This window comes from Cervus canadensis, chromosome 10, assembly GCF_019320065.1.
Source record: "Cervus canadensis isolate Bull #8, Minnesota chromosome 10, ASM1932006v1, whole genome shotgun sequence".
NCBI lineage: Eukaryota > Metazoa > Chordata > Mammalia > Artiodactyla > Cervidae > Cervus > Cervus canadensis.
Genome location: NC_057395.1, coordinates 44,924,479 through 44,950,134, shown reverse-complemented (window position 1 = coordinate 44,950,134; position 25,656 = coordinate 44,924,479). Strand labels below are relative to the sequence as shown.

General features: G+C 40.2%; 1 pseudogene; it reads right to left on the bottom strand.

The window, feature by feature from the left end:
- The window catches only part of LOC122448901, a 29,665-nt pseudogene extending 4,225 nt beyond the window's left edge, over positions 1–25,440 (bottom strand).
- Between the last annotated feature and the right edge of the window lie 216 nt (positions 25,441–25,656).

Sequence of the window (25,656 nt, the reverse complement as noted above, 5' to 3'; positions counted from 1 at the left end):
CAAATTTTAAACCAATATTACCTGATTTATCTTTCTTTACTCCCCATGCCAAGTTTTCATAGTCCTACTTCCTGTCCACAGTTCCCTCCCAGACACTTTCAACATCCATTTCTTGACACCCTTTAGGCTCAGGTAAACACCACCTTCCTCTAAGTTCTGGATGACTAGTCTAACACTTCTTCACCTCCTTTACCTTTCCTCAGTCTCCACCACAATTTAGCAGGATCCCCCTCCCCAGCTGTTCCATCCAGACTTTATCAAACAGAGATACCACTGTGGGTTCTATTCAGTGTTCCATCCACACAGAAGCTCTGCTCTCTAGAATATTCTGTCCACAAAGGTCAGGTGAACAGGAGGGGAGGACAGAAAGACATCAAGCTCCGGTGCAAGAAGGAGGTTCTGAAGAGCGGGAAAGAGAGGAGCTGAGCTGCTCACCTGGTTGCAGATGGGCTTCTACTTGAGCCCCAGCTTGTTCAGGCTCTTGTAGTTGAAGCTGGACACCCCGATGGACTTGGTCAGCCCTGAGTCCTTACACTTCTCCAGGGCTGTGGTGAGCAGTCCTTTAGAATGGGCAATGAGCAAAATAAATGCTGAAAAATTATCTGTCAACAGGGTCACCCATCAAGAATTAGCATTGATTATCAAGAGGAAAAAAGAAGTTTTGACACAAAAGCAACAATTACCATTTCCTCCTTAGAAAAACCCTTACAAGACATACCACATGGAAGGAAAGAGATGCCTGTCTTCACTGTCCCAGGTTCTCCACCTCCGTTCCTCTCTGTGAACATTTCAGCAATGGTTTCCTCCCCCAAAACCCCAGCATCCCAGCCCTTAGATCCGTGAACTGCTTTGTCTGATGATCCACAGCCCATTGTCAAGTTGGAAGAAATGAAAGAGTTTCCCCCTCTCCTGGTTCCTCCTCTGGTTCTCTCCTTCCCAGACTCATCTCCCACTTCTGACAGCAATCCACTGAGTCTAATATCATTCTTCCATTTTCATCTTTTGGAAGAAATTCCTCCCCTGGCTGGAATAGAAGTAGTCATTTTAGAGATGTCACAAAGTAATATCTCTACATTTAGCCTGGCTGCTTGGCACCAGGTAGTTAACCTCCATGAGGTAGGTGTTATAATATTCTTGATACTAGTATTTGCATATATGGAGTTGTAAGCAATGTCTTTAGGAGGGAGGCTTATTCTAATCTCTTATACTTTATATCTATATCTATATATATAGTAATAAATATGTTTTTCTAGGCACTAAAAGGGACTTCCCATGACTTTTGTGAATTTTGTCTGTTCCTTCTACTTGCCTCCCTTGAAATGCTTCTCTTGAGCTGGAAATGCCAGTAAGTTACCTGACATAATTTCCAGAATAAAAATTTCAATCTTGATATGATGAGATAATCAGACTTCCTATTCCCTCTGAGCATCAGATGCCCTAGGGCAGGCATGTGAACCAGCAAGGCTCTCGTTAGGTTGATATGGAATGTGGAAGATCCAGACATGCCCTCAAAAGTTCATGACCATGAGCCTTGAGCTGCCCCAAGACCATATTTGCCACCAATCGAAAATGTCATCAAAGTTTAGTAAAAATAAAGCAAATCATGAGTAATGCCATGATGTGTCTGTGTGCTAAGTTGCTTCAGTCATTTCTGACTCTTTGTGTCCCCATGGACTGTAGCCCACTACGCTCCTCTGTCCATGGGATTCTCCAGGCAAGAATACTGGAGTGGGTTGCCAGACTCTCCTCCAGGGGATCTTCCCAATCCAGAGATTGAACCCACATCTCCTGCAGCTCCTGCACTGCAGGCAGATTCTTTACTGATGAGCCATAGGGAAAGCCTCCAATGCCATGATAAGAGATAGAAAAAATAGACATTTCTGAAGAGTACTGCAAATCCATAAATCTATCCATGACTTGGACTTCCCATCTACATCCTCTAAGTTATTTTACATAGGATGGCTTGAGTAGATTTCCGTAATTTAAAATCAAGAGTTCTAGATAACAGTTTTTTGTTTTTGTTTTTGTTTTTATAGTAATGTCTGAGACTTGCTGTACATTTAGTTATACGAAGTTTTCTTTTTTTTTTTTTCCTGTTTATTTTTATTAGTTGGAGGCTAATTACTTTACAATATTGTAGTGGTTTTTATCATACATTGACATGAATCAGCCATGGATTTACATGTATTCTCCATCTCGATCCCCCCTCCCACCTCCCTCTCCACCCGATTCCTCTGGGTCTTCCCAGTGCACCAGGCCCAAGCACTTGTCTCATGCATCCAGCCTGGGCTGGTGATCTGTTTCACCCTAGATAATATATACATTTCGATGCTGTTTTCTCGAAACATCCCACCCTCAGATAACACAGTTTTTTGTTGTTGTAGTTTCATTGTGGGGTTTGATGTGTGTGTGTGTGTGTGTGTGTCTCAGGTTTGTGTGATCTTAGTTCCCCAAACATGGATTGCACTCCTTCCCTCAATCCAACTTGCCTCAGCAGTGAAAGCATGGAGTCATAACTACTGGACTGTCAGAAAATTCCCGTCTACATAATTATACAGCATAATAATAGGGTTCTTAAAGTCTAAGTGCAGTGTACAAACTTCATCATAAAGACAAGCAACAGTGTAGCCAAGATTGCCCAAGTCACTATGATGTCTGCTAGTTTTAGACCCACCCAGATGGAGTACCCACCAAATCTGCTCAACTCGAAAGGGTGAAAGAGGATAAGAACGCATCGCATTCGATGTAAGATTGTGTCATTGCTCATCATGGCTGCTCATCATGGCTGCATCATGAAATCCCTAGAGACTCAGGAGTCATATTCAGGACTGTGTGCAGAACTCACCTATTTCTATTTTCTCAAATTTTTGAGGCAGACACTGAAAGATTCTTTAACTCCTTTCTCTGGGAGGTGTGTAAGGAATTCAAAGAAAATCAGGAAAAAGATGATCACGAATGATTATAGGGGGATTCTACTCTGCTTATTTAACTTATATGCAGAGTACATCATGAGAAACACTGGTCTGGAAGAAGCACAAGCTGGAATCAAGATTGCTGGGAGAAATATCAATAACCTCAGATATGCAGATGACACCACCCTTACGGCAGAAAATGAAGAGGAACTAAAAAGTCTCTTGATGAAAGTGAAAGAGGAGAGTGAAAAAGTTGGTGTAAAGCTCAATATTTAGAAAACTAAGATCATGGCATCTGGTCCCATCACTTCATGGCAAATAGATGGGGAAACAGTGGAAACAGTGTAAGACTTCATCTTTGGGGGGCTCCATGGTCATGTATGGATGTGAGAGTTGGACTGTGAAGAAAGCTGAGCGCCGAAAAATTGATGCTTTTGAACTGTGGTGTTGGAGAAGACTCTTGAGAGTCCTTTGGACTGCAAGGAGACCCAACCAGTCCATTCTAAAGGAGATCAGTCCTGGGTGTTCATTGGAAGGACTGATGCTGAAGCTGAAACTCCAATACTTTGGCCACCTCATGCGAAGAGCTGACTCATTGGAAAAGACCCTGATGCTGGGAGGGATTGGGGGCAGGAGGAGAAGGGGACGACAGACGATGAGATGGCTGGATGGCATCACTGACTCGATGGGCATGAGTTTGAGTAAACTCTGGGAGTTTGTGATGGACAGGGAGGCCTGGCATGCTGCGATTCATGGGGTCACAAAGATTCAGACACGACTGATCGACTGAACTGAACTAAACTGAACTGAACTGAAAATCACTGCTATGGTGACTACAGCCATGAAATTAAGACACTTACTCTTGAAGGAAAGTTATGACCAACCTAGATAGCATATTAAAAAGCAGAGACATTACTTTGCCAACAAAGGTCCGTCTAGTCAAGGCTATGGTTTTTCCAGTGGTCATGTATGGATGTGAGAGTTGGACTGTGAAGAAGGCTGAGTGCCAAAGAATTGATGATTTTGAACTGTGGTATTGGAGAAGACTCTTGAGAGTCCCTTGGCCTGCAAGGAGATCCAACCAGTCCATCCTAAAGGAGATCAGTCCTGGGTGTTCAGTGTAAGGCTGATGTTGAAGCTGAAACTCCAATACTTTGGCCACCTCATGTGAAGAGTTAACTCATGGGATAGAACCGTGATGCTGGGAGGGATTGGGGGCAGGAGGAGAAGGGGACGACAGAGGGTGAGATGGCTGGATGGCATCACTGACTCGATGGACATAAGTTTGGGTAGACTCCGGGAGTTGGTGATGGACAGGGAGGCCTGGCATGCTGCGATTCATGGGGTCGCAGAGTCGGACACGACTGAGTGACTGAACTGAACTGAACTCTAGTGAAACCCTCGCTACAACCTATTAAGACAAATCTTTAATTCAACCATCCATGCAAGTTGATACACATTCTGAAAAAAGAAGTGACCACACAAATATCCAACCTTCATTGCCACTGGGAAATGAATGAGATAGAGATCAACATAGTCCAGCTGAAGATCTTTCAGTGACTTTTCCAGGGCTGGTCGGACGAAATCTGGTCAAAGGAAAGTGCACCAAAGCTGCAGAGATTAAAGAATGGAAGCTGTGTTAATAATATTTCAGGATTTTTTTTTTTTTTTTTTGGTGGGCGATGGGGGGGGTGGGGTTGGGGGTGGCTTACCACGTGGCTTTTGGAATATTACTTCATTGACCAAGAATTGAACCCGGGCTCATGGCAATAAAGCACTGAGTCTTAACCATTGGACCACCAGGGAATTCCAATACTTTAGGAATGTAACAATAAATATGGGTCACCAAACAACTCTTCACCAAACAATGATCCTATTATACAATAGTCACCTGGGCACAATCAGTTGCCCACATGTGCACGCAAAGAACACACACACAGCACCTTTGAAGTATAGAAAATGTCTTCTCTCTTCACAGTGCCATCTGCAATCTTGCTTCGAATGACTTGGCCAACCTGCTCTTCATTTTGATACACACGAGCACAGTCAATATGGTGGAACCCAACTTCTATAGCAAATTTGGTTGCCTCCAGAGCTTCACACTTAGGAACCTACATGAGCAACAAAGGTAGTACTTACATATATATATATATGTAGTATATGTATATAATATATATATATATATTCAAGGTATACAAAGTGATGTTTTCATATAAGTGCATGTTAGCTAAGTTGCTTCAGTCATGTCCAACTCTTTGCCACCCTATGGCCACCATAGCCCACCAGGCTCCTCTGTTCAAGGGATTCTCCATGCAAAAATCCTGGAGTGGATGACCATGTCCTCCTCCAGGGGATACCAGACCACCTGACGTGCCTCTTGAGAAACCTATATGCAGGTTAGGAAGCAACAGTTAGAACTGGACATGGAACAACAGACTGGTTCCAAATAGGAAAAGGAGTATACAGTCAAGGCTGTATATTGTCACCCTGCTTATTTAACTTATATGTAGACACATCATGAGAAACGCTGGGCTGGAAGAAGCACAAGCTGGAATCAAGATTGCCGGGAGAAATATCAATAACCTCAGATATGCAGATGACATAACTGTTATGGCAGAAAGTGAAGAACTAAAGAGCCTCTTGATGAAAGTGAAAGAGGAGAGTGAAAAAGTTGGCTTAAAGCTCAACATTCAGACAGCTAAGATTATGGCATCTGGTCTTGTCACTTCATGGCAAATAGATGGGGAAACAGTGGAAACAGTGACTGACTTTATTTTGGGGGGCTCCAAAATCACTGCAGATGGTGATTGCAGCCATAAAATTAAAAGATGCTTACTCCTTGAAAGGAAAGTTATGACCAACCCAGACAGCATATCAAAAAGCAGAGACATTACTTTGTCAACAATGGTCCGTCTAGTCAAGGCTATGGTTTTTCCAGTGGTCATGTATGGATGTGAGAGTTGGACTATAAAGAAAGCTGAGTGCCAAAAAAATTGATGCTTTTGAACTGTGGTGTCAGAGAAGACTCTTGAGAGTCTCTTGGCCTGCAAGGAGATCCAACCAGTCCATCCTAAAGGAGATCAGTCCTGGGTGTTCATTGGAAAGACTGATGTTGAAGCTGAAACTTCAATACTTTGGCCACCTGATGTGAAGAGCTGACTCATTGGAAAAGACCATGATGCAAGGAAAGACTGGGGGCAGGAGGAGAAGGGGACGACAGAGCATGAGATGGTTGGATAGCATCACCGACTCAATGGACATGAGTTTGGGTAAACTCCATGAGCTGGTGAAGGACAGGAGGGCCTGGAGTTCTGCGTTTCTTGGGGTCACAAAGAGTCAGACACAACTGAGCAGCTGAACTGAACTGAACTGAAGGCATTCAAAAACAATGATAAATTCCCAGAATCAGAAAGGCTCTCATGGCCCAGGTAAGTTGTTGACTCAGAAATGAACTGAGTTTCCCTTAGTTTCCTGTTGGGCTGATCCCATGACCAGGCACATGCCGTGCCATCTAGTGAAGGACAATCAGGATGTGGTACAAATCTGCAAACAGTGGGTGTGCTGTGCTTTTCCAAGTACCCAGTCATGAACACACAGAGGGAGAGAGAGAAAAGGCATACACTAAAGAAAGGTGAAAAAAGAAAGCTAATAAAAGAAACACAGATGAAAAAAGAGAGAAAAACATGAGCCGTGAAACAGTTTTGTTACTCTTTAGTCGCTAAGTCAAACTATCTCAACCCCATGGATGGTAGCCCCACAGGTTTCTCTGGCCATGGGATTCTGCAGCTAAGAATACTGAGTGGGCTGCCATTTCCTTTTCCAGTGAATCTTCCTGGATCTGAGATCCAATCTGCATCTACTGCATTGGCAGGCAGATTCTTTATCACTGCCCTACCTGGGAAACATGATCCATGAAAGGAAAAAAAAGAAATTGGCACCAACTCTTTCTGAACTATCACAGGAGGCACACTTAGCATACAGTGAGTATCACACACTGCCCTGGGGAGGAACTCCAGGTGGGCAAGAGGGTGCTGAGCTCAGCTCCCCCAAGAGAACATCAGGGGGATCACATCTCCTGAAAATACACAACAGCAGCAGGAAGCACCCTCCACACCAAGGCTGTAAAGAACCGCCCCCACGGAGCTGGGTGAGAAGGGAAGAGAAGCGGGCAGATCAGGACTGAGCCCCTGGGAGGGCCCCAGACGAGAGGGGGGACAGGGACTTGGAGGTCCTCCCTAGAGAGACCCTTGAACGCCACGCACTGGGCACCGCAGCCCTGCGACGACCCGGGGAGGTGGCAGCCCTGCAGCTGCTGTGAACCCAGGGGTACCCACAGGAGGCCCAGGAACCTGACTCGTCTCCTGAGACATGCACCCACTCCTGCTCCTGGAACAGACTGAAGAGGCCGCCAGACACTGTCCAGGACTCGGCTGGTTTACTAGGCAGTGTCTGTGTCCCCCAGCCCACAGATGCCCCCTCAGTGCCTCTAGATCCAGTTCACTTCCCTTTGGGCAAGGGCTGCCCATGCTGGGCAGAGTAGGCAGTGGGGGTACAGAGCCGGCTCAGACAAGCAGGACATCTGGACAGGCCAGGGTGGCCATCGGTTATGAGAGGGGATCAAGGAGCAGGGTTCTGGAAATATCCTTCTCAATTTCCTTCACAGTAAAGTCCTTTAAAAGCCTATGTGACAGGAACCCCATGCCCCACTGGCTCTCTGACCTGTCTTCAGTTCCTGTCTCCCTACTTCACTAAATTGCACTCACATCAGTCGACTTACTGGCCCTTAAATGTTCCATGAACACTCTTCCTTCCTGGAATAAGCGTTCTCTGTTCCAGAGAAATGCAGGGAGCCACTGTCTGTGTGTTTCAAGGCTGTTTTTCACAAATGAAAAGTTGTGTGGAATGAAGTGTAGTTGATGCCTCTGTCTAACAGAAGTATAGAAATAGGAGAGATTGTGCAGAATTATCTCAACAGGCACCCATTTCTAACAGTTAAATTCTCCTAATGTCATTCACAGTCTCATTCTCCATGAGACTAACGATTCAAGACATTTCTCATTTCACTTATGACACTTGTTGATATGACAATGTCTTTCTAAAGAATGTCAATAAAGTTTTGCTGAATAACCAATGAATAAACTCAAAATATGTAAGGATTCATCAAAATGCTGAGGACGGGCAGACAAATAAGAAATTACATAAATGACTAAGATGTGCTGCTTGCTATACAGGAAGCAAAATATAATACTGGGTTTTTTAAATCATATTTTTAGCTTACCAAGATACTTAGGCTGTTTCAAATGAAGTATGCACTCTGTACACTGAAGTTTATATGTCTTTGTAAATAAACAAAGGCACATATGTGTCTAGGAAAATTATAAGCTAAATGCACCAAACGTAAGTTTTATCAACTGGGTAAACACAGCTGATCTTTATTTCCTATTCTGTCCCTTCTTTATCTAAATATTCTGTCATACATATGTATTGTTTCAATGATCAAGAAACAAGAGTATTTTTATTTTTTTATTATTCTTTTTTTCCCATTTATTTTTATTAGTTGGGGGCTAATTACTTTACAATATTGTAGTGGTTTTTGCCATACATTGACATGAATCAGCCATGGATTTACATGTGTTCCCCATCCTGAACCCCCCTCCCACCTCCCTCCCCATCCCATCCCTCTGGGTCCTCCCAGTGCACCAGCCCCGAGCACTTGTCTCATGTATCCAACCTGGACTGGCGATCTGTTTCACACTTGATAATATAGATGTTTCAATGCTGCTCTCAGATCATCCCACCCTCGCCTTCTCCCATAGAGTCCAAAAGTCTGTTCTATACATCTGTGTCTCTTTTTCTGTCTTGCATATAGGGTTATCATTACCATCTTTCTAACTTCCATATATATGCATTAGTATACTGTATTGGTGTTTATCTTTCTGGCTTACTTCACTCAGTATAATGGGCTCCAGTTTCATCCATCTCATTAGAACTGATTCAAGTCTATGCTGTTTCATAAACTGTTTATTTTTAAAAGGAAAGGCATGGTTTCAGAAGTTCAGACACTTTATTTAAACTTCTCCATCAAGAAACCAAAAGTTAACAGGCAAGCAAAAGCTGAGAAGATTCAGCACCATCAAACCAGCTCTCCAACAAATTCTAAAAGATCTTCTCTAGACAGGAAACACAAAAAGGGTGTATAAACTTGAACCCAAAACAACAAAGTAAATGGCTACAGGACCATACTTACCAATAATTACCTTAAATGTAAATGGGTTGAATGTCCCAACTAAAAGGCAAAGACTGACTGAATGGATACAAAAACAAGACCCCTATATATGTTGTCTATAAGAGACCCACCTCCAAACAAGGGACACATACAGACTGAAAGTGAAGGGCTGGAAAAAGATATTCCATGCAAATAGAGACCAAAAGAAAGCAACACTCATATCGGATAAAATAGACTTTAAAATAAAGGCTGTGAAAAAAAGACAAAGACGGACACTACATAATGATCAAAGGATCATTCCAAGAAGAAGATATGACAATTATAAATATATATGTATCCAACATAGGAGCACTGCAATATGTAAGGCAAATGCTAACAAGTATGAAAGGGGAAATTAACAATAACACATTAATAGTGGGAGACTTTAATACCCCCTCACACCTATGGATAGATCAACTAAACAGAAAATTAACAAGGAAACACAAACTTTAAATGATACAATAGATCAGTTAGACCTAATTGATATCTATAGGACATTTCACCCCCAAAACAATGAATTTCACTTTCTTCTCAAGTGACATGGAACCTTCTCCAGGATAGATCACATCCTGGGCCATGAATCTAAGCTTGGTAAATTCAAAATCTGAAATCATTCCAAGCATCTTTTCTGACCACAATGCAATGAGATTAGATGTCAATTACAGGAGAAAAATTATTAAAAATACAAACATATGGAGGCTGAAAAACACGCTGCTGAATAACCAACAAATCACAGAAGAAATCAAAAAAGAAAGCAAAATATGCCTAGACGAGTGAAAATGAAAACACAACAATGCAAAACCTATGGGACACTGTAAAAGCAGTGCTAAGGGGAAGGTTCATAGCAGTATAGGCTTACCTCAAGAAACAAGGAAAAAAGTTAAATAAATAACCTAACTCTACACCTAAAGCAACTAGAAAAGGAAGAAATGAAGAATCCCAGGGTTAGTAGAAGGAAAGAAATCTTAAAAATTAGGGCAGAAATAAATGCAAAAGAAACAAAAGAGACCATAGCGAAAATCAACAAAGCTGAAAGCTGGTTCTTTGAGAAGATAAATAAAATTGACAAACCTTTTCCCAGACTCATCAAGAAACAAAGGGAGAAGAATATCAGCAAAATTAGAAATGAAAATGGAGAAATCACAACAGACAATGCAGAAATACAAAGGCTCATAAGAGACTACTATCAACAACTAAATGCCAATGAAATGAACAACTTGGTTCTGAGAGAATAGCATTGAAACAAGTATACTATCAAGGGTGAAGCAGACCACCAGCCCAGGTTGGATACATGAGACAAGTGCTCAGGACTGGTGCACTGGGAAGACCCAGAGGGGTGGGATGGGGAGGGAGGTGGGAGAGGGGATCTGGATGGGGAACACATGTAAATCCATGGCTGATTCATGTCAATGTATGGCAAAAAACACTACAATATTGTAATTAGCCTCCAAATAATTAAAAAATGGAAAAAAAAAAAAACTTGGAAGAAATGGACAAATTCTTAGAAAACTACAACTTTCCAAAACTTAACCAGGAAGAAATAGAAAATTTTAACAGACCCATCACAAGCACGGAAATTGAAACTATAATCAAAAATCTTCCAGCAAACAAAAGCCTAGGACCAGACGGCTTCACAGCTGAATTCTACCAAAAATTTAGAGAGGAGCTAACACCTATCTTACTCAAACTCTTCCAGAAAATTGCAGAGGAAGGTAAACTTCCAAACTCATTCTATGAGGCCACCATCACCCTACTACCAAAACCAGACAAAGATGCCACAAAAAAAGAAAACTACAGGCCAATATCACTGATGAACATAGATGCAAAAATTCTTAACAAAATTCAAACAGAATCCAACAACATATTAAAAAGATCATACATCATGACCAAGTGGGCTTTATCCCAGGGATGCAAGGATTCTTCAATATCCACAAATCAATCAACGTAATACACCTCATTAACAAATTGAAAGATAAAAAAAATATGATTATCTCAATAGATGCAGAGAAGGCCTTTGACAAAATTCAACATCCATTTATGATAAAAACCCTCCAGAAAGCAGGATTAGAAGGAACATACCTCAACATAATAAAAGCTATATATGACATACCCACAGCAAACATTATCCTCAACAGTGAAAAATTGAAAGCATTTCCCCAAAAGTCAGGAACAAGACAAGGGTGCCCACTCTCACCACTACTATTCAACACAGTTTTGGAAGTTTTGTCCACAGCAATCAGAGCAAAAAAAGAAATAAAAGGAATCCAGATTGGAAAAGAAGTAAAACTCTCACTGTTTGCAGATGACATGATCCTCTACATAGAAAACCCTGAAGACTCCACCAGAAAATTACTACAACTAATCAATGAATATAGTAAAGTTTCAGGATATAAAATCAACACACAGAAATCCCTTGCATTCCTATACACTAAAAATGAGAAAACAGAAAGAGAAATTAAGGAAACAATTCTATTCACCATTGCAACAAAAAGAATAAAATACTTAGGAGTATATCTACCTAAAGAAACAAAAGACCTATACATAGAAAACTATAAAACACTGATGAAAGAAATCAAGGATGACACAAATAGACGGGAAAATATACCGTGTTCATGGATTGGAAGATCAATATAGTGAAAATGAATATACTACTCAAAGCAATCTATAGATTCAATGTAATCCCTATCAAGCTACCAACAGTATTTTTCAGAGAACTAGAAGAAATAATTTCACAATTTGTATGGAAATACATAAAAGCTCGAATACCCAAGGCAATCTTGAGAAAGAAGAATGGAACTGGAGGAATCAATCTGCCTGACTTCAGGCTATACTTCAGAGCTACAGTCATCAAGACAGTATGGTACTGGCACAAAGACAGAAATATTGATCATGGAACAAAATAGAAAGCCCAGAGATAAATCCACGTGCTTACGGACATCTTATCTTTGACAAAGGAGGCAAGAATATACAATGGAGAAAAGACAATTTCTTTAACAAGTGATGCTGGGAAAACTGGTCAACCACTTGTAAAAGAACAAAACTAGAACACTTTCTAACACCATACACAAAAATAAACTCAAAATGGATTAAAGATCTAACTGTAAGACCAGAAACTATAAAACTCCTAGAGGAAAACATAGGCAAAACACTCTCTGACATAAATCACAGCAGGATCCTCTATGACCCACCTCCCAGAGTAATGGAAACAAAAGCAAAAATAAACAAATGTGACCTAATTAAACTTAAAAGCTTTTGAACAATGAAGGGAACTATAAGCAAGATGAAAAGACAAACTTCAGATGGGAGAAAATAATAGCAAACAAAGGAACTGACAAAGAATTAATCTCAAAAATACACAAGCAACTCCTGCAGCTCAATTCCAGAAAAATAAATGACCAATCAAAAAGTGGGCTAAAGAACTAAACAGACATTTCTCTGAAGAAGACAAACAGATGGCTAACAAACACATGAAAAGATGTTCAACATCACTCATTATCAGAGAAATGCAAATCAAAACCACAACAAGGTACCATTTCATGCCAGTCAGAATGGCTGCTATCCAAAAGTCTACAAGCAATAAATGCTGGAGAGGGTGTGGAGAAAAGGGAACCCTCTTACACTGTTGGTGGGAATGCAATCTAGTACAGCCACTATGGAGAACAGTGTGGAGATTCCTTAAAAAACTGGAAATAGAACTTCCATATGACCCAGAAATCCCACTACTAGGCATAGACACCAAGGAAACCATAATTGAAAGAGACATGTGTACCCCAATGTTCATTTCAGCACTGTTTATAATAGCCAGGACATGGAAGCAACCTAGATGTCTATCAGCAGATGAATGGTGATACATATACACAATGGAATATTACTCAGCCATTAAAAAGAATACATTTGAATCAGTTCTAATGAGGTGGAGGAAACTGGAACCTATTATATGGAGTGAAGTAAGCCAGAAAGAAAAACACCAATACAGTATACTAACACATATATATGGAATTTAGAAAGATAGTAACAATAACCCTATATGCGAGACAGCAAAAGAGACACAGATGTATAGAACAGTCTTTTAGACTCTGTGGGAGAAGGAGAGGGTGGGATGATTTGGGAGAATGGCATTGAAACATGTATATTATCATACATGAAACGGATGGTCAGTCCAGGTTCAATGCATGAGACGGGGTGCTCAGGGCTGGTGCACTGGGATGACCCCGAGGGGAGGGAGGTGGGAGGGGGGTTCAGGATGGGGAACACATGTACACCCATGGCTGATTCATGTCAGTGTATGGCAAAACCACTACAATATTGTAAAGTAATTAGCTTCCAATTAAAATGAATAAATTTATTTAAAAAAATAAATAAAGTGAGATGAAAGTACAAAGAATAAAAATATTTTTTAAAAAATAGATACCCAGTAACCCTTACATCCCAAATGATTCGTGGTCGATCACTGGCATCAGAGGACCCCAAGACCACCTTCAGGTTGAGAGATTTGCTAGAAGAACCCAAAGGTCTCAGCATAAAGTTGTAGTCATGAGCATGATTTATCTACAACATAGGTGAAGCAAAATCAACAAAGGTAAAATGTACATGGTAAAAACATTAAACTATAGGAGACAGAGACAGGGAGCCTGGCCTGTTGCAATCCATAAGATCACAAAGAGTCAGACATGACTTAGTGACTGAACAACAACAATAGCAAAAAGCATCAAAAGCAAGGTGGAAGCTTCTAAGACAACTGTCTACCAGTGAAACTATGTGGAATACACCAAATATAAACTGTATCTATTCAAGGTGTACAAAAGTGATGTTCTCATATAAGGATCCATTGTTGATGATCACCAAAATCAAGCTAGTTAGCAGATCCATCTCTTCACATACCTCACTTTAGGGGGTATTTGTAAGAAGGATTAAGATCTAGTCTCTACAAAATCTCAGGGTATCACCCATTATTTTAAAATATAGTCATGGTGCTATACATCAGGTCTCCAACTTATTCATCTTATAACTGAAGGTCTGGATGGTTGGCCAACATCTTTCCATTTTTCCCAGATTTGTCTCAGCTTCTGGTCATCATTTCTCTACTCTCTGTTTCTATAAGTTCCACTATTTTAGATTCCACCTACAAAGAGATCATGTAGTATTTGTGTTTTTACTTCTGGCTTACTTCACTTAGCTAAAGTTCTCCCGGTTCACCTGTGTGGTTTCAAATGGCAGGATTAACTTTGTTTTAAATGCTGGATAATATTCCATATCTTTTTCATGTGTCAGAATCTTTTCTATTTCAAGGAGGTAGATAATTGGTGTAACCGCCCTCTGTTGGGTGCAGTCCTGGTCTTTCTTTAACACTCTGGCATTCGGGGAATGTACTGAGGAATGGACCAGTGAGCTTCAGTACTAGCCTGGACACTTTACTCCCCACACCCTACTTTGCACTACAAAATCCTGTCTTCTCTTTCCAAAATGCCTCTGAATATTTCCTTCTGTTCTCCAAATGAAAAAAAAATGAGATGCAAAGTTTCAGGATCAGATCTTGTCACAACTACATTCTCTAAAGACAAGATAGACAGCAAACTTTCTGGCTTCAGGTCTAGGTACTTGTCCGCTAGTCCCTTTTCTGTCCAAGCACTGAAAACTACACTTTAATAAAAAGATATTACAACACCCAAGGATACATTACAAAACCATGCCTGTAAGATGGTAGCTTATCCCCTCAAATGACACTATATTTTCCATTAGAAGAAGTTTCCAAGGAGCAACCAAAGTACAAGGCAAAACTTAGCTGGAGTGTCTTGCCTGGCACCTACCAAGCACCCCACAGTAGAAAGGCAATTCTCTCCACTATTTCCTATTCACCTCATCCTTAGGATCTTCCACCTCAAATACTTCTCTGGGTCACATCTTTTTTGAGAGGTAAGAGTTCTGGAACTAATGAAATACACAGAGAAACCCGGCCATTGCAATCGCCCTCAAAGCAAAGCAACTGACAGTGATCTTGACAGCCGAGTCTCACCTCTTCTGACAAGCTGGGAAAGAGATAGAAACCAGAGGGGAACCCTGAGTAATCTGCAGGTGAGCTCAGCCTCAGACCCTGATGCAGAGTGAAAACTGGATGCTCTCTCCCCTTTCACGGGACATGGTTCTAGCCTGATTGTGGAACCACGTGACCCAGCCAGAGTCACACAGGAGCTCTGTGCTTGACAACCCAAGTCCCTTCCACTCATGTTACATCCACTAGTATTTATATCTCAACCCCATACCAGTACTGATACCTCTGGAGGTACAGCGGTGCCAAATCCCAGGATGGGAATGAAGTGGCCGTCGTTAAGCTTGAGTGAAGCTTAATGGGATCCATTGTCTGTTTCGCCTCTGAATAAGCAGACTGATCTTTTCTTCAGCCTCCACAGGTTTTAAATAACAGGAAGTTAACACCCCAGCTGACTGTCCAAAGTAAGCAGATACATTGGAGGAGGAGAGGATTAAACCAGTGCCCATAGAATAAGAAGAGAATTGAAGCTGGTTACATTGCTTTTTTTTTTTAATCAGAATAACTTAAGTTATATAATGATGAAATGTTCCAAACAATTATTCACCAAATGTTACACAGAAACCTCCACATATCAGTCATTTCTTTTTTCTAATTATGAAGCCCACTTTTGATCAAACATCAATTGAAATAACTATGTCATTGTACAGAAAGACACGCTAATCACACAATTGAAAAGTGATGATTATTAACAATTTTCCTAAATAAAGAATCAAAATGTGAAATGAAACTAAATTTGCTTTCTTAAATTTCCCAACAAAAAAATTGTTTTGTTTTACACACCTGTTGTTGCTGTAGCCAGCGCAGCAAGGTAGGGATCCAAACTGGTCCATGCACAGTATGGGAAAAAGAAACTAGACAGAATGAAAGTTTTAAAGGTGGGACCGGGGGACTCAAGAGCTCTTGGATCAAGAGCCCTGTTCCTCAGAGCCACATCACTTTTATTTAGTGTATTGGCAAGCAGAAAGTATCTGTTGTGCTACAATGAAGTCAGCCTCCTGTGTCCCCTGTCACGTCTCCCATTTTATTGATTACTTTAAACCATCTTCGCTATTTCCTTGTACAAGGACTGTCACCTAGCTGGAGGTCATAGATCTGCATATGCCTTGGGAAAACATCTTGGTGTGTGCACAACCCACGTTCTGAACTTGCACTCACCCGGCGTCCCAAGGTCCACACTATGTTATCCCTTAACTTAGCAGGGAATGACGACCCCAACTAATCAACCTAATATACTTTTATTGGGGTTATGCTGTATTGCTGTATTTTGCTTTTCTTCTTTTCCCATGGTGATTTTTCTCATGGCTTAACCAGAGCAACAGGGGGCTGACTATTAAACCCTGCATATCTCCCTTTTTGTTTTTGTAGCAGAAAATATGCTGATCTCGCAACTTCTTTCTTCATTAGTTTTCAGAGGGCTTTTTGCATGCATCTAAGGACTAAAGAGATTATAGTGAAACAGCAAAGCATTGCTAGTGTTCCAATGAGACCACCTCTGATACCTTTGATCCACTCAAGAGGACTCAGTGAGTTAAGGCCCTCTGCTATTCTTAGAAGTGTATCTGTACCTGGTAATAGTCTAAGAGAAGCATGCTGTGTGCCAATGATTTTTGCTTGTAGCTTTTTAATATGTAGAGTAAGGTTGTTGGCCATATGGCAAAAATGCCCATTATGGCAGCAATAAGCCCAATGAAACGTTTGGATCTTTTCAGAATAATATTTAGGTCTGTGAGCAAAGTATGCATGTCAGGGGAGAGTGCCCACGGCTTATTTTGAGTTACTGGTAGCCAAACTTTTAAACATCTACACAAAATCACATAGGAATGTTTAGAGTTAAATAAAGAACTGTTCAAGTATACAGTTTGCAATTCTGGCAGGTCAGGTTCCTTTCTATCTGATTAATAGTTATAGTGCCAATTATAATCATGTAGGGATCTGTAACACAAACTTGAGTATAAAATGTCCAATTTGTTGATATATTTAATGATAAGGTATAATTCATGGAATAAGAATAATTTCTGTCCCAAAATTGATATTTCTTCAGGCTTTGGCCAGCTTCCGTATTTCTGTTTGAGCCCTACCTAATTTGAGCCGTGGCTGTGGCGGGGACCTTCCACTGCCATGCCAGATAATAGGATATTCTGAGTGTGTAGTAATATTAGTGTGATTGTATACAGACACATGCCAATGCAACTTCTCATAAGGATTGCAGGATGAGTTATGGTGTGAGCAATTCGAGGCTGCATACCCCTTAGGGGACAGTCCCAGACAATTCCATAGGAACCATTAAGTAAGATCACCCCTTCAATCCCATGACAATTATTCCAGAGTATTTGATCATGTCATTTGGCCCTTATGTGTCTGCTCTCACACAAAGGTCTATCTGGCTTGGTTAGATTATTTTGATCAGTCTCTTGATATTCAAAGTTCAATCCAGAAAGTAAATGCAGTTGAGTCTTAGTGTGATTTCTGTTCAAAGAATTTACAGAAAGCCAAGCCTGCATTGATAGATTAAGACAGCCCTGATCAGCACCCAGGAAAACAGAACAAGTGTCAAAACCCAAAGTACTAATGAAGGGAGTCCCCTCTTCCTTTTTATGAATGGGCAAATGCTTGTCTTCTAGACCAGGGATCCAGGAGGAGTCATTAACATAAACAGGGCTAGATCCTTCACCCTAATCAACAGGCCTTAGCAAGGGTACCTAGGCCCAATAGGTATAATTCTTTGCTTCTACTAAAGCTAGGTGTATACTCACTGTGATGGTTATCAACATAACCATGATCAGATTGCCTGGAATCACTGGTTGTCTCTGCTAGGTTTTACTCTATGAGCTGGAATCCACACAGACTCTAGACCTTCTTCTGGGGAGATACAAGCAAACCTTCTTCCCCTTGTAATTAACTTCCCCGGTGACCAAGCATATGTTAGTGGATCTTGCCACCGAATCACAGGCTTAGTTGTATTTGTGGATGTACCCTGAAAATGTCACTCAGCTGCAGTTTCCGTAGTTTGTGACAAAATATTTAAAAAGTTGAGAGTAAGTAAAGCTTCATTAATGTTGTTTGCTGTCCTATGGCATCTCCCCCTTTTTGTTTTGTATCATACGTTTAAGTGATTGATTAGCACCCTCCACTAGGGCCTGTCCTTGTGGATTATAGGGAAAGCCAGCAGAATGTTTTATAGAAAAAATTTTAAGAAATTGTTGGAATACTCTACTGGTATAAGCAGGGCCATTATCAGTTTTTATAGTTTTGGTAGTTTTATAACAAGCAAAAAACGAGCACATAGATGTCTTTGTACTTGTTTCATAGTCTCACTGGATTGAGTAGTGGTCTATATAAATTGAAAGAATGTATCAATAGTCACATGTGCATAAGAGAGTTTACCAAAGGAAGATATATGAGTTACATTCATTACAACTATGGATTTCACATGGAACTGTATACCATCATTATATCAGTGGCTCAGTCACACCTATGATAACACCTCTGACAACACTTTTTGAAATAGGCGATGTAGAAAACAATATAGCTAGCAGTAATAGTAAAATCACAAGTAAGAACTTAAGTCAAGAACTTTCATTAGGTATAGCCTAGTGACATCTTTAAGTCATCTGACTTAGTTTGTTAAATGACTATAACTTGTTGTTAATTTTCTGGTTGTAGATCCTGGAGCATCTGATCTTTATTTACAGACTAGTTACTGAGATAAGCTTTAGAAACAAACTTACAGTGTCCTTTTTAATGAAGGACACTTTTAATTTAACTTAATGAATGTCTTTTTAGCAATGTAACGTAACCACAAGGAACTATCTAAGAAGTGATTCTTATTAAAGACAGACCTTAATTAACAAAACTAGAACTTAATATGCAGTGAAATATGTTAGATGTCATAGGCCTGACATCAGTTGGGTGGATATTTTTTTAGAGCTCCCTAGTATTACTCTGAGATTTTTGTATATGTCTGGAGACAGTCTTTTTTTTTTTTTTTTTTTACCTTGATGAGGCTGTTTAGAACTCAAACTGTCTCCAATTCTTGGAGGGATGAGGCAGAGAGAAAAGAAAAATGTTTCAATTTTACCCACAGGTGTAAATCACTAAATTGTTTTAAACCATCAGTGACTCTAGGAGAAGAGCTTTTTTATATCTGAAAACAAAGATTAGAAGCCAGTAATATGTCAGACAAAAAGTCATGAAAATTTTAGTCATATTTAGCAGTCTGTTTAATCTCATGTAACCAATCCCTTTGTTTTGTGGTCCTTGTCTGATGACGAAGGACGTCAGTGAAAGTGGTAGTCTCTAAGAAGCTCATGAAGTTTTTGCTAGTGTCTGTACAACCTGTCCAGCAAAGTGGGTGCCCTGATCACTGGAGATCACAGAAAACGCATTTTAACCATTTTTTCCATTGTGAGATATTAACCCCGCAGCCAGGAAAGGCTTTATCCTATAAAAAGAAGTGAGGTTTTAGAGGGAGCTGGGAAAAGCCAAGCTGCTGTCTTGGACTTCCCATAGCCCTGATTGTTTGGTTTATAGCCATTGTTTATCCATTTTAAATTTCTTGATGGGGGGTTAATTTTGTAGAAGCAGAATGAGCTTTGTCTATGTGTGCCATGGTTTCCATAGATCATTGTGAAATAACACTCATTTATTTTGTCAAAGTAACAACAGAGTTTAAAAACAAGTACGAATCACTTAAAGAAATTTACATAATCTGCTATCAAAAGCCATATTCCAAGAAACCTTTGTTTTTTTAATAGGAAGAGAAAACCATATTCCAGATTGGTACCACCTTATATTCATTGTGAACCAATAATTATTTTCTTAGTCAAAGTAACAATAAGACTTCAAAGGCAGTTTAATGTCTTAAGAAAATTGTACCATGCACAAAACTCTTTTTTCACTTGTCATAAACCTTTTTTTACATTTTCTGAAGTCATCACTTCATTTACCTGTTTAGAGAATAGCCACTTGGGAGTTTAGATTTACTTTATTTTTTCCTTAATAGACTGCAATTTTATTTTTCATATCTTTTATTATTATTAAAAACATAAATCGTATTTTCCTTAAGCAACCATGAACCATCTTGTATATTAACACTTTATAGATTGGTAAACATAAATACCAGTTTTAATTTTTTTTTAAATTTGCTTTTTTTCTTTTTTAACAGAGAACATCTCAGGATAGCACCAAACATATTTATTAACGGTCCAAAATCTCTAGCTTCTCTGTAAGAGGAAGTTAGTGTTCAGTAATTAATGTTTCAAAATCTTATTTTACTTGGAAATGACCTAGCTATTTAATAAACTTTCATCATTTAGTTTAGTACAACTCTAGAAATTTAAAATACCCCAATTCTCAGAGATTATTTTAGATAGACAATTCTAAAATATAGCTATTTTTAATAGAGTTTATCTAAAAGTTTTCATCTCATTTATATATATAAAGAGTTGCTTTCTTTGTTGACAAGTTTAGTTTACCTTAAACCTAGGCACAATAAAAATATTACACAATTTTGATGACTTAAGACATGTCTTAATTAGATTAGCAAACAAATAATAATGTTAGATATTTAATATTGAATTTTTTCAGTTCACGTGAACCTGAATTTAAATAGAGCTCATTTATAAATTACCCTCATGTTATGCAAAAACAAAGACACACACTGAGACACAGATAAATTTAGACAGACAGACAGAGATCCCATAGTTTTCCACTTAAATTTAAAATGTCTCTTTGCCCCTTTTTCTTTTTTTTCCTTGGCTTGAGTTCTACCAATTTGCCCAGGGCTGGAGTCCCAGATAGAGTGGGCTCTGTATCCCAAGGACAAGGTAAGAGTTAACTTCGGGTTTTTTCCCAGGCCTGTTTTAGTTTTTTAGGCAGAATTGGAGCTCCAAAAAAGTATCTTAACAAGCCAACTTTTTCTTAATTGTACATGCAAGAACCAGTTTTGCAACTTCAAAAAAGATTCTATTTTAGCCAGTTTTCTAAAGAATATCATGGCCATTCAGTGTCAAAAATGTCATCTCTCTTTTTTTTAATATTTGAATAAATATATATTTTTACAATATTCTCTTTTTTTTTTTTCATTTATTTTTATTAGTTGGAGGCTAATTACTTCACAACATTGCAGTGGGTTTTGTCTTACATTGACATGAATCAGCCATGGAGTTACATATATTCCCCATCCCAATCCCCCCTCCCACCTCCCTTTCCACCCGATTCCTCTGGGTCTTCCCAGTGCACCAGGCCCGAGCACTTGTCTCATGCATCCCACCTGGGCTGGTGATCTGTTTCACTATAGATAATATACATGCTGTTCTCTCGGAACATCCCACCCTCACCTTCTCCCACAGAGTCCAAAAGTCTGTTCTGTATTTCTGTGTCTCTTTTTCTGTTTTGCATATAAGGTTATCATTACCATCTTTCTAAATTCCATATATATGTGTTAGTATGCTGTAATGATCTTTATCTTTCTGGCTTGCTTCACTCTGTATAATGGGCTCCAGTTTCATCCATCTCATTAGAGCTGATTCAAATGAATTCTTTTTAACAGCTGAGTAATATTCCATGGTGTATATGTACCACAGCTTCCTTATCCATTCATCTGCTGATGGGCATCTAGGTTGCTTCCATGTCGTGGCTATTATAAACAGTGCTGCGATGAACATTGGGGTGCACGTGTCTCTTTCAGATCTGGTTTCCTCAGTGTGTATGCCAAGAAGTGGGATTGCTGGGTCATATGGCAGTTCTATTTCCAGTTTTTTAAGAAATCTCCACACTGTTTTCCATAGTGGCTGTACTAGTTTGCATTCCCACCAACAGTGTAAGAGGGTTCCCTTTTCTCCACACCCTCTCCAGCATTTATTGCTTGTAGACTTTTGGATAGCAGCCATCCTGACTGGCGTGTAATGGTACCTCATTGTGGTTTTGATTTGCATTTCTCTAATAATGAGTGATGTTGAGCATCTTTTCTTGTGTTTGTTAGCCATCTGTATGTCTTCTTTGGAGAAATGTCTGTTTAGTTCTTTGGCCCATTTTTTGATTGGGTCATTTATTTTTCTGGAATTGAGCTGCAGGAGTTGCTTGTATATTTTTGAGATTAATCCTTTGTCTGTTTCTTCATTTGCTATTATTTTCTCCCAATCTGAGGGCTGTCTTTTCACCTTACTTATAGTTTCCTTTGTAGTGCAAAAGCTTTTAAGTTTCATTAGGTCCCATTTGTTTAGTTTTGCTTTTATTTCCAATATTCTGGGAGGTGGGTCATAGAGGATCTTGCTGTGATTTATGTCGGAGAGTGTTTTGCCTATGTTCTCCTCTAGGAGTTTTATAGTTTCTGGTCTTACATTTAGATCTTTAATCCATTTTGAGTTTATTTTTGTGTATGGTGTTAGAAAGTGTTCTAGTTTCATTCTTTTACAAGTGGTTGACCAGTTTTCCAGCGTCATCTCTTTTTTTTTTTTTTTTTTATTAGTTGGAGGCTAATTACTTCACAACATTTCAGTGGGTTTTGTCATACATTGATATGAATCAGCCATGGAGTTACATGTATTCCCCATCCCGATCCCCCCTCCCAGCTCCCTCTCCACCCTATTCCTCTGGGTCTTCCCAGTGCACCAGGCCTGAGCACTTGTCTCATGCATCCCACCTGGGCTGGTGATCTGTTTCACCATAGATAATATGCATGCTGTTCTAGCTAAAAAGTAAACCAGGGAATGTTCAAATTGGCTTTGATGACAGGGGTAACCTGACTGATAAGATGTTGTACCAGCAGGGATTGTGTCTCTGGGGAGGTGAGGTATTCTTTTAAAGTAAAGAAAGCCTGTCCTTTAGCCTTTATTTTCTCCCAGGCTCTTATGCAGTATCACCTCACCTGTTCTATAGCTTGGTCTTCCATAAGAATTTGATCTTGGGTTCTCCCCCAGTTTCCACTGCCTATCAGTTGATCTAAAGAGATGGGGCTCTGCCTGGCTTGGTCATGAGACACCATAAGCAAATGGGAACCCTCAGCTAGTCCCTGCACTATCCCCAAGTTAAAGGAGAATTTACTCCATGATTCTGAACAGCTTGCTTAAGTTCCTTTAGTATTTTGAAGAGAATCCATTTGTGTACAGCCTCACACACCCCAGTAGGATTATTAGGATCTGTCCCAGTAGCTATCCATTCATGTATTGTCACTAGGAATGCCATAATCATAGCCTCCAAGTCACCCTCCTGTCGAGTCCAACAAACACCTTTCTGGAGGGGTGACAGAACTGCTGTCTGTTGTAAGGAAGGAAAAGCTTGAGCAGCTCCAGCGGTTAAGGCAGGAGGGGGCAGAGGAAACCGGTCTTTCTCAAAGGCGCAGAAGGAACTGCAGCTTTAAGAGCCTCCTGCGTTTTTTGTTCTACCCCCTTGGGCTCTGCATTTTCAGGTCCTCCCTCATGATGGGATTTCACTTTCATCTTCACTCCCTTCTGAGCTTTCCGGGATCTGAAGAGGTTCCAAAACGGATTTTATCAGTGCCCAAGTTGAGGGCACTCCCTTGCAAAGAGGTTTCTCTAATTCACTATCTACCTTCTCCCACGTTCGTAAATCTAAAGTACCGAGAGAAGGGAACTATAATCAGTGTTTCTCAATGGTTTGTGACAGCTCCAATAGCCGGCCCTCACTTGTTTTTGTTCCCCCTGCTTTCAAAAGCTGCCTTTTGTTCCCAGCTTTCTGAATTCCCATGCCCGGTTTCAATGCCTGAGAGAGTATCACTTACCGCAAAGGAGGATTTTCAGAGGCCTCACCCCACTCTCCTGCAGGACCAAGCGCCGCCCATATTTCAACTTCAGTTTCTCTCTCACCGATCCTTCACATCCCAGCCCCGAGTTGGACGCCATTTGCTGCAGTGAGCGCAGCAGGTAGGGATCCAAAGTGGTCAACAACCAACACGCACAGTTTGGGAAAAAGAATCTAGAGACAGAATGAAAGTTTTAAAGATGGTACTGTAGTACTCAAGACCTCTTGGATCAAGAGTGCTGTTCCTCGGAGACCCATCATTTTTATTTAGTGTCTTGGCAAGCAGAAACTATCTGTTGTGCTGCGATGAAGTCCACCTCCTGTGTCACCAGGCACGTCTCCCATTTTATTGATTACTTTAACTTATCTTTGTTATTTCCTTGTACAAGGGCTATCACCTAGCTGGAGGTCATAGACCCACATATGCCTTGGGAAAACATCTTGGTGTGTGCACAACCCATGTTCTGAACTTGCCCTCACCTGGCATTTCAAGGTCCACACTATGCTTTTCCTTAGCTTAGCAGGGTATGATGACTCCAACTAATCAACCCGATGTACTTTTATTTGGGTTATGCTGTATTGCTCTATTTTACTTTTATTCTTTTCCCATGGTGATTTTTCTCATGGCTTAACCAGAGCAACAGGCGGCTGACTACTAACCCCTGCATGTGGTGGTGAAGGTTTAGTCAATAAGTCATGTCCAACTCTTTTAAAACCCCATGGACTATAGCCACCAGGCTACATAGTTCATGGATTTCTAGGCTAGAATACTGGAGTTGGTTGCCATTTACTATACCATGGGAACTTCCTGGCCCAGGGATTGAACCGTGTCTCTTGTGTCACTTGCATTGGGGGGTGAATTCTTACCACTGGGCCACCTGGGAAGCCCTTGCAGAAGTGACAAGGGAGAAATCCTACAAAGATTACAAAACCAGATATTTTGGCAACATGTATATTGAAAGCTAATTATTAATAGCTTTAGGATACCATGTGCAGGATGCAAAGAGACTCTGTTGTTTATACCTTGCACTTAGTTATAGAACATTTAGAGTACTCTCATAATGTAGCTGAAACATATTATACATACTTTATTATCTTGTTCAACATTATTCATAAGAGGAAAAACTATGAACAACTGAAATTGCAACAAATTTGGGAAGAGTAAGGGAAATCATGATGCACTGGTACAAGTAGATATTGTGAAGGAAAATGCAATTTAACACATAGAGTGATGTCAGCAAAATAGTGATCTAGGAGGAGTGAAGTCTCCCTTGGAAAGGGAAGCATGGAAAGAGAAAGCAGCTGAAAAACATCACAGGAGTTCTGGGAAACAGTCAAACAAACATCTACAGCAACAAAGTGAACACGCAACTAGGGAAGATCCAGAAGACTGGAAGAACATTTCTGTGTGTTTTTGTTCACACTCACCTCTCCCCTGACTTGAACAGAGCCATCTTGATCTGTAAAGGGTGGTGGCTCAGCACCCTGGTGCCTCCCTCAAAGCAGATTCATTGCAGAAATCCTCTTGTGCAATATTCTCCCCTACTTGGGAGCTGCCTGGAGACTGATATCCATTTCACTTAACTGAGCTTAAACTGAAGAGCAGCTGGAGTGGTTCTTTACAGTTGCAAGCAAACTATATATATATATATGGGGCCAAGGACAAGGGA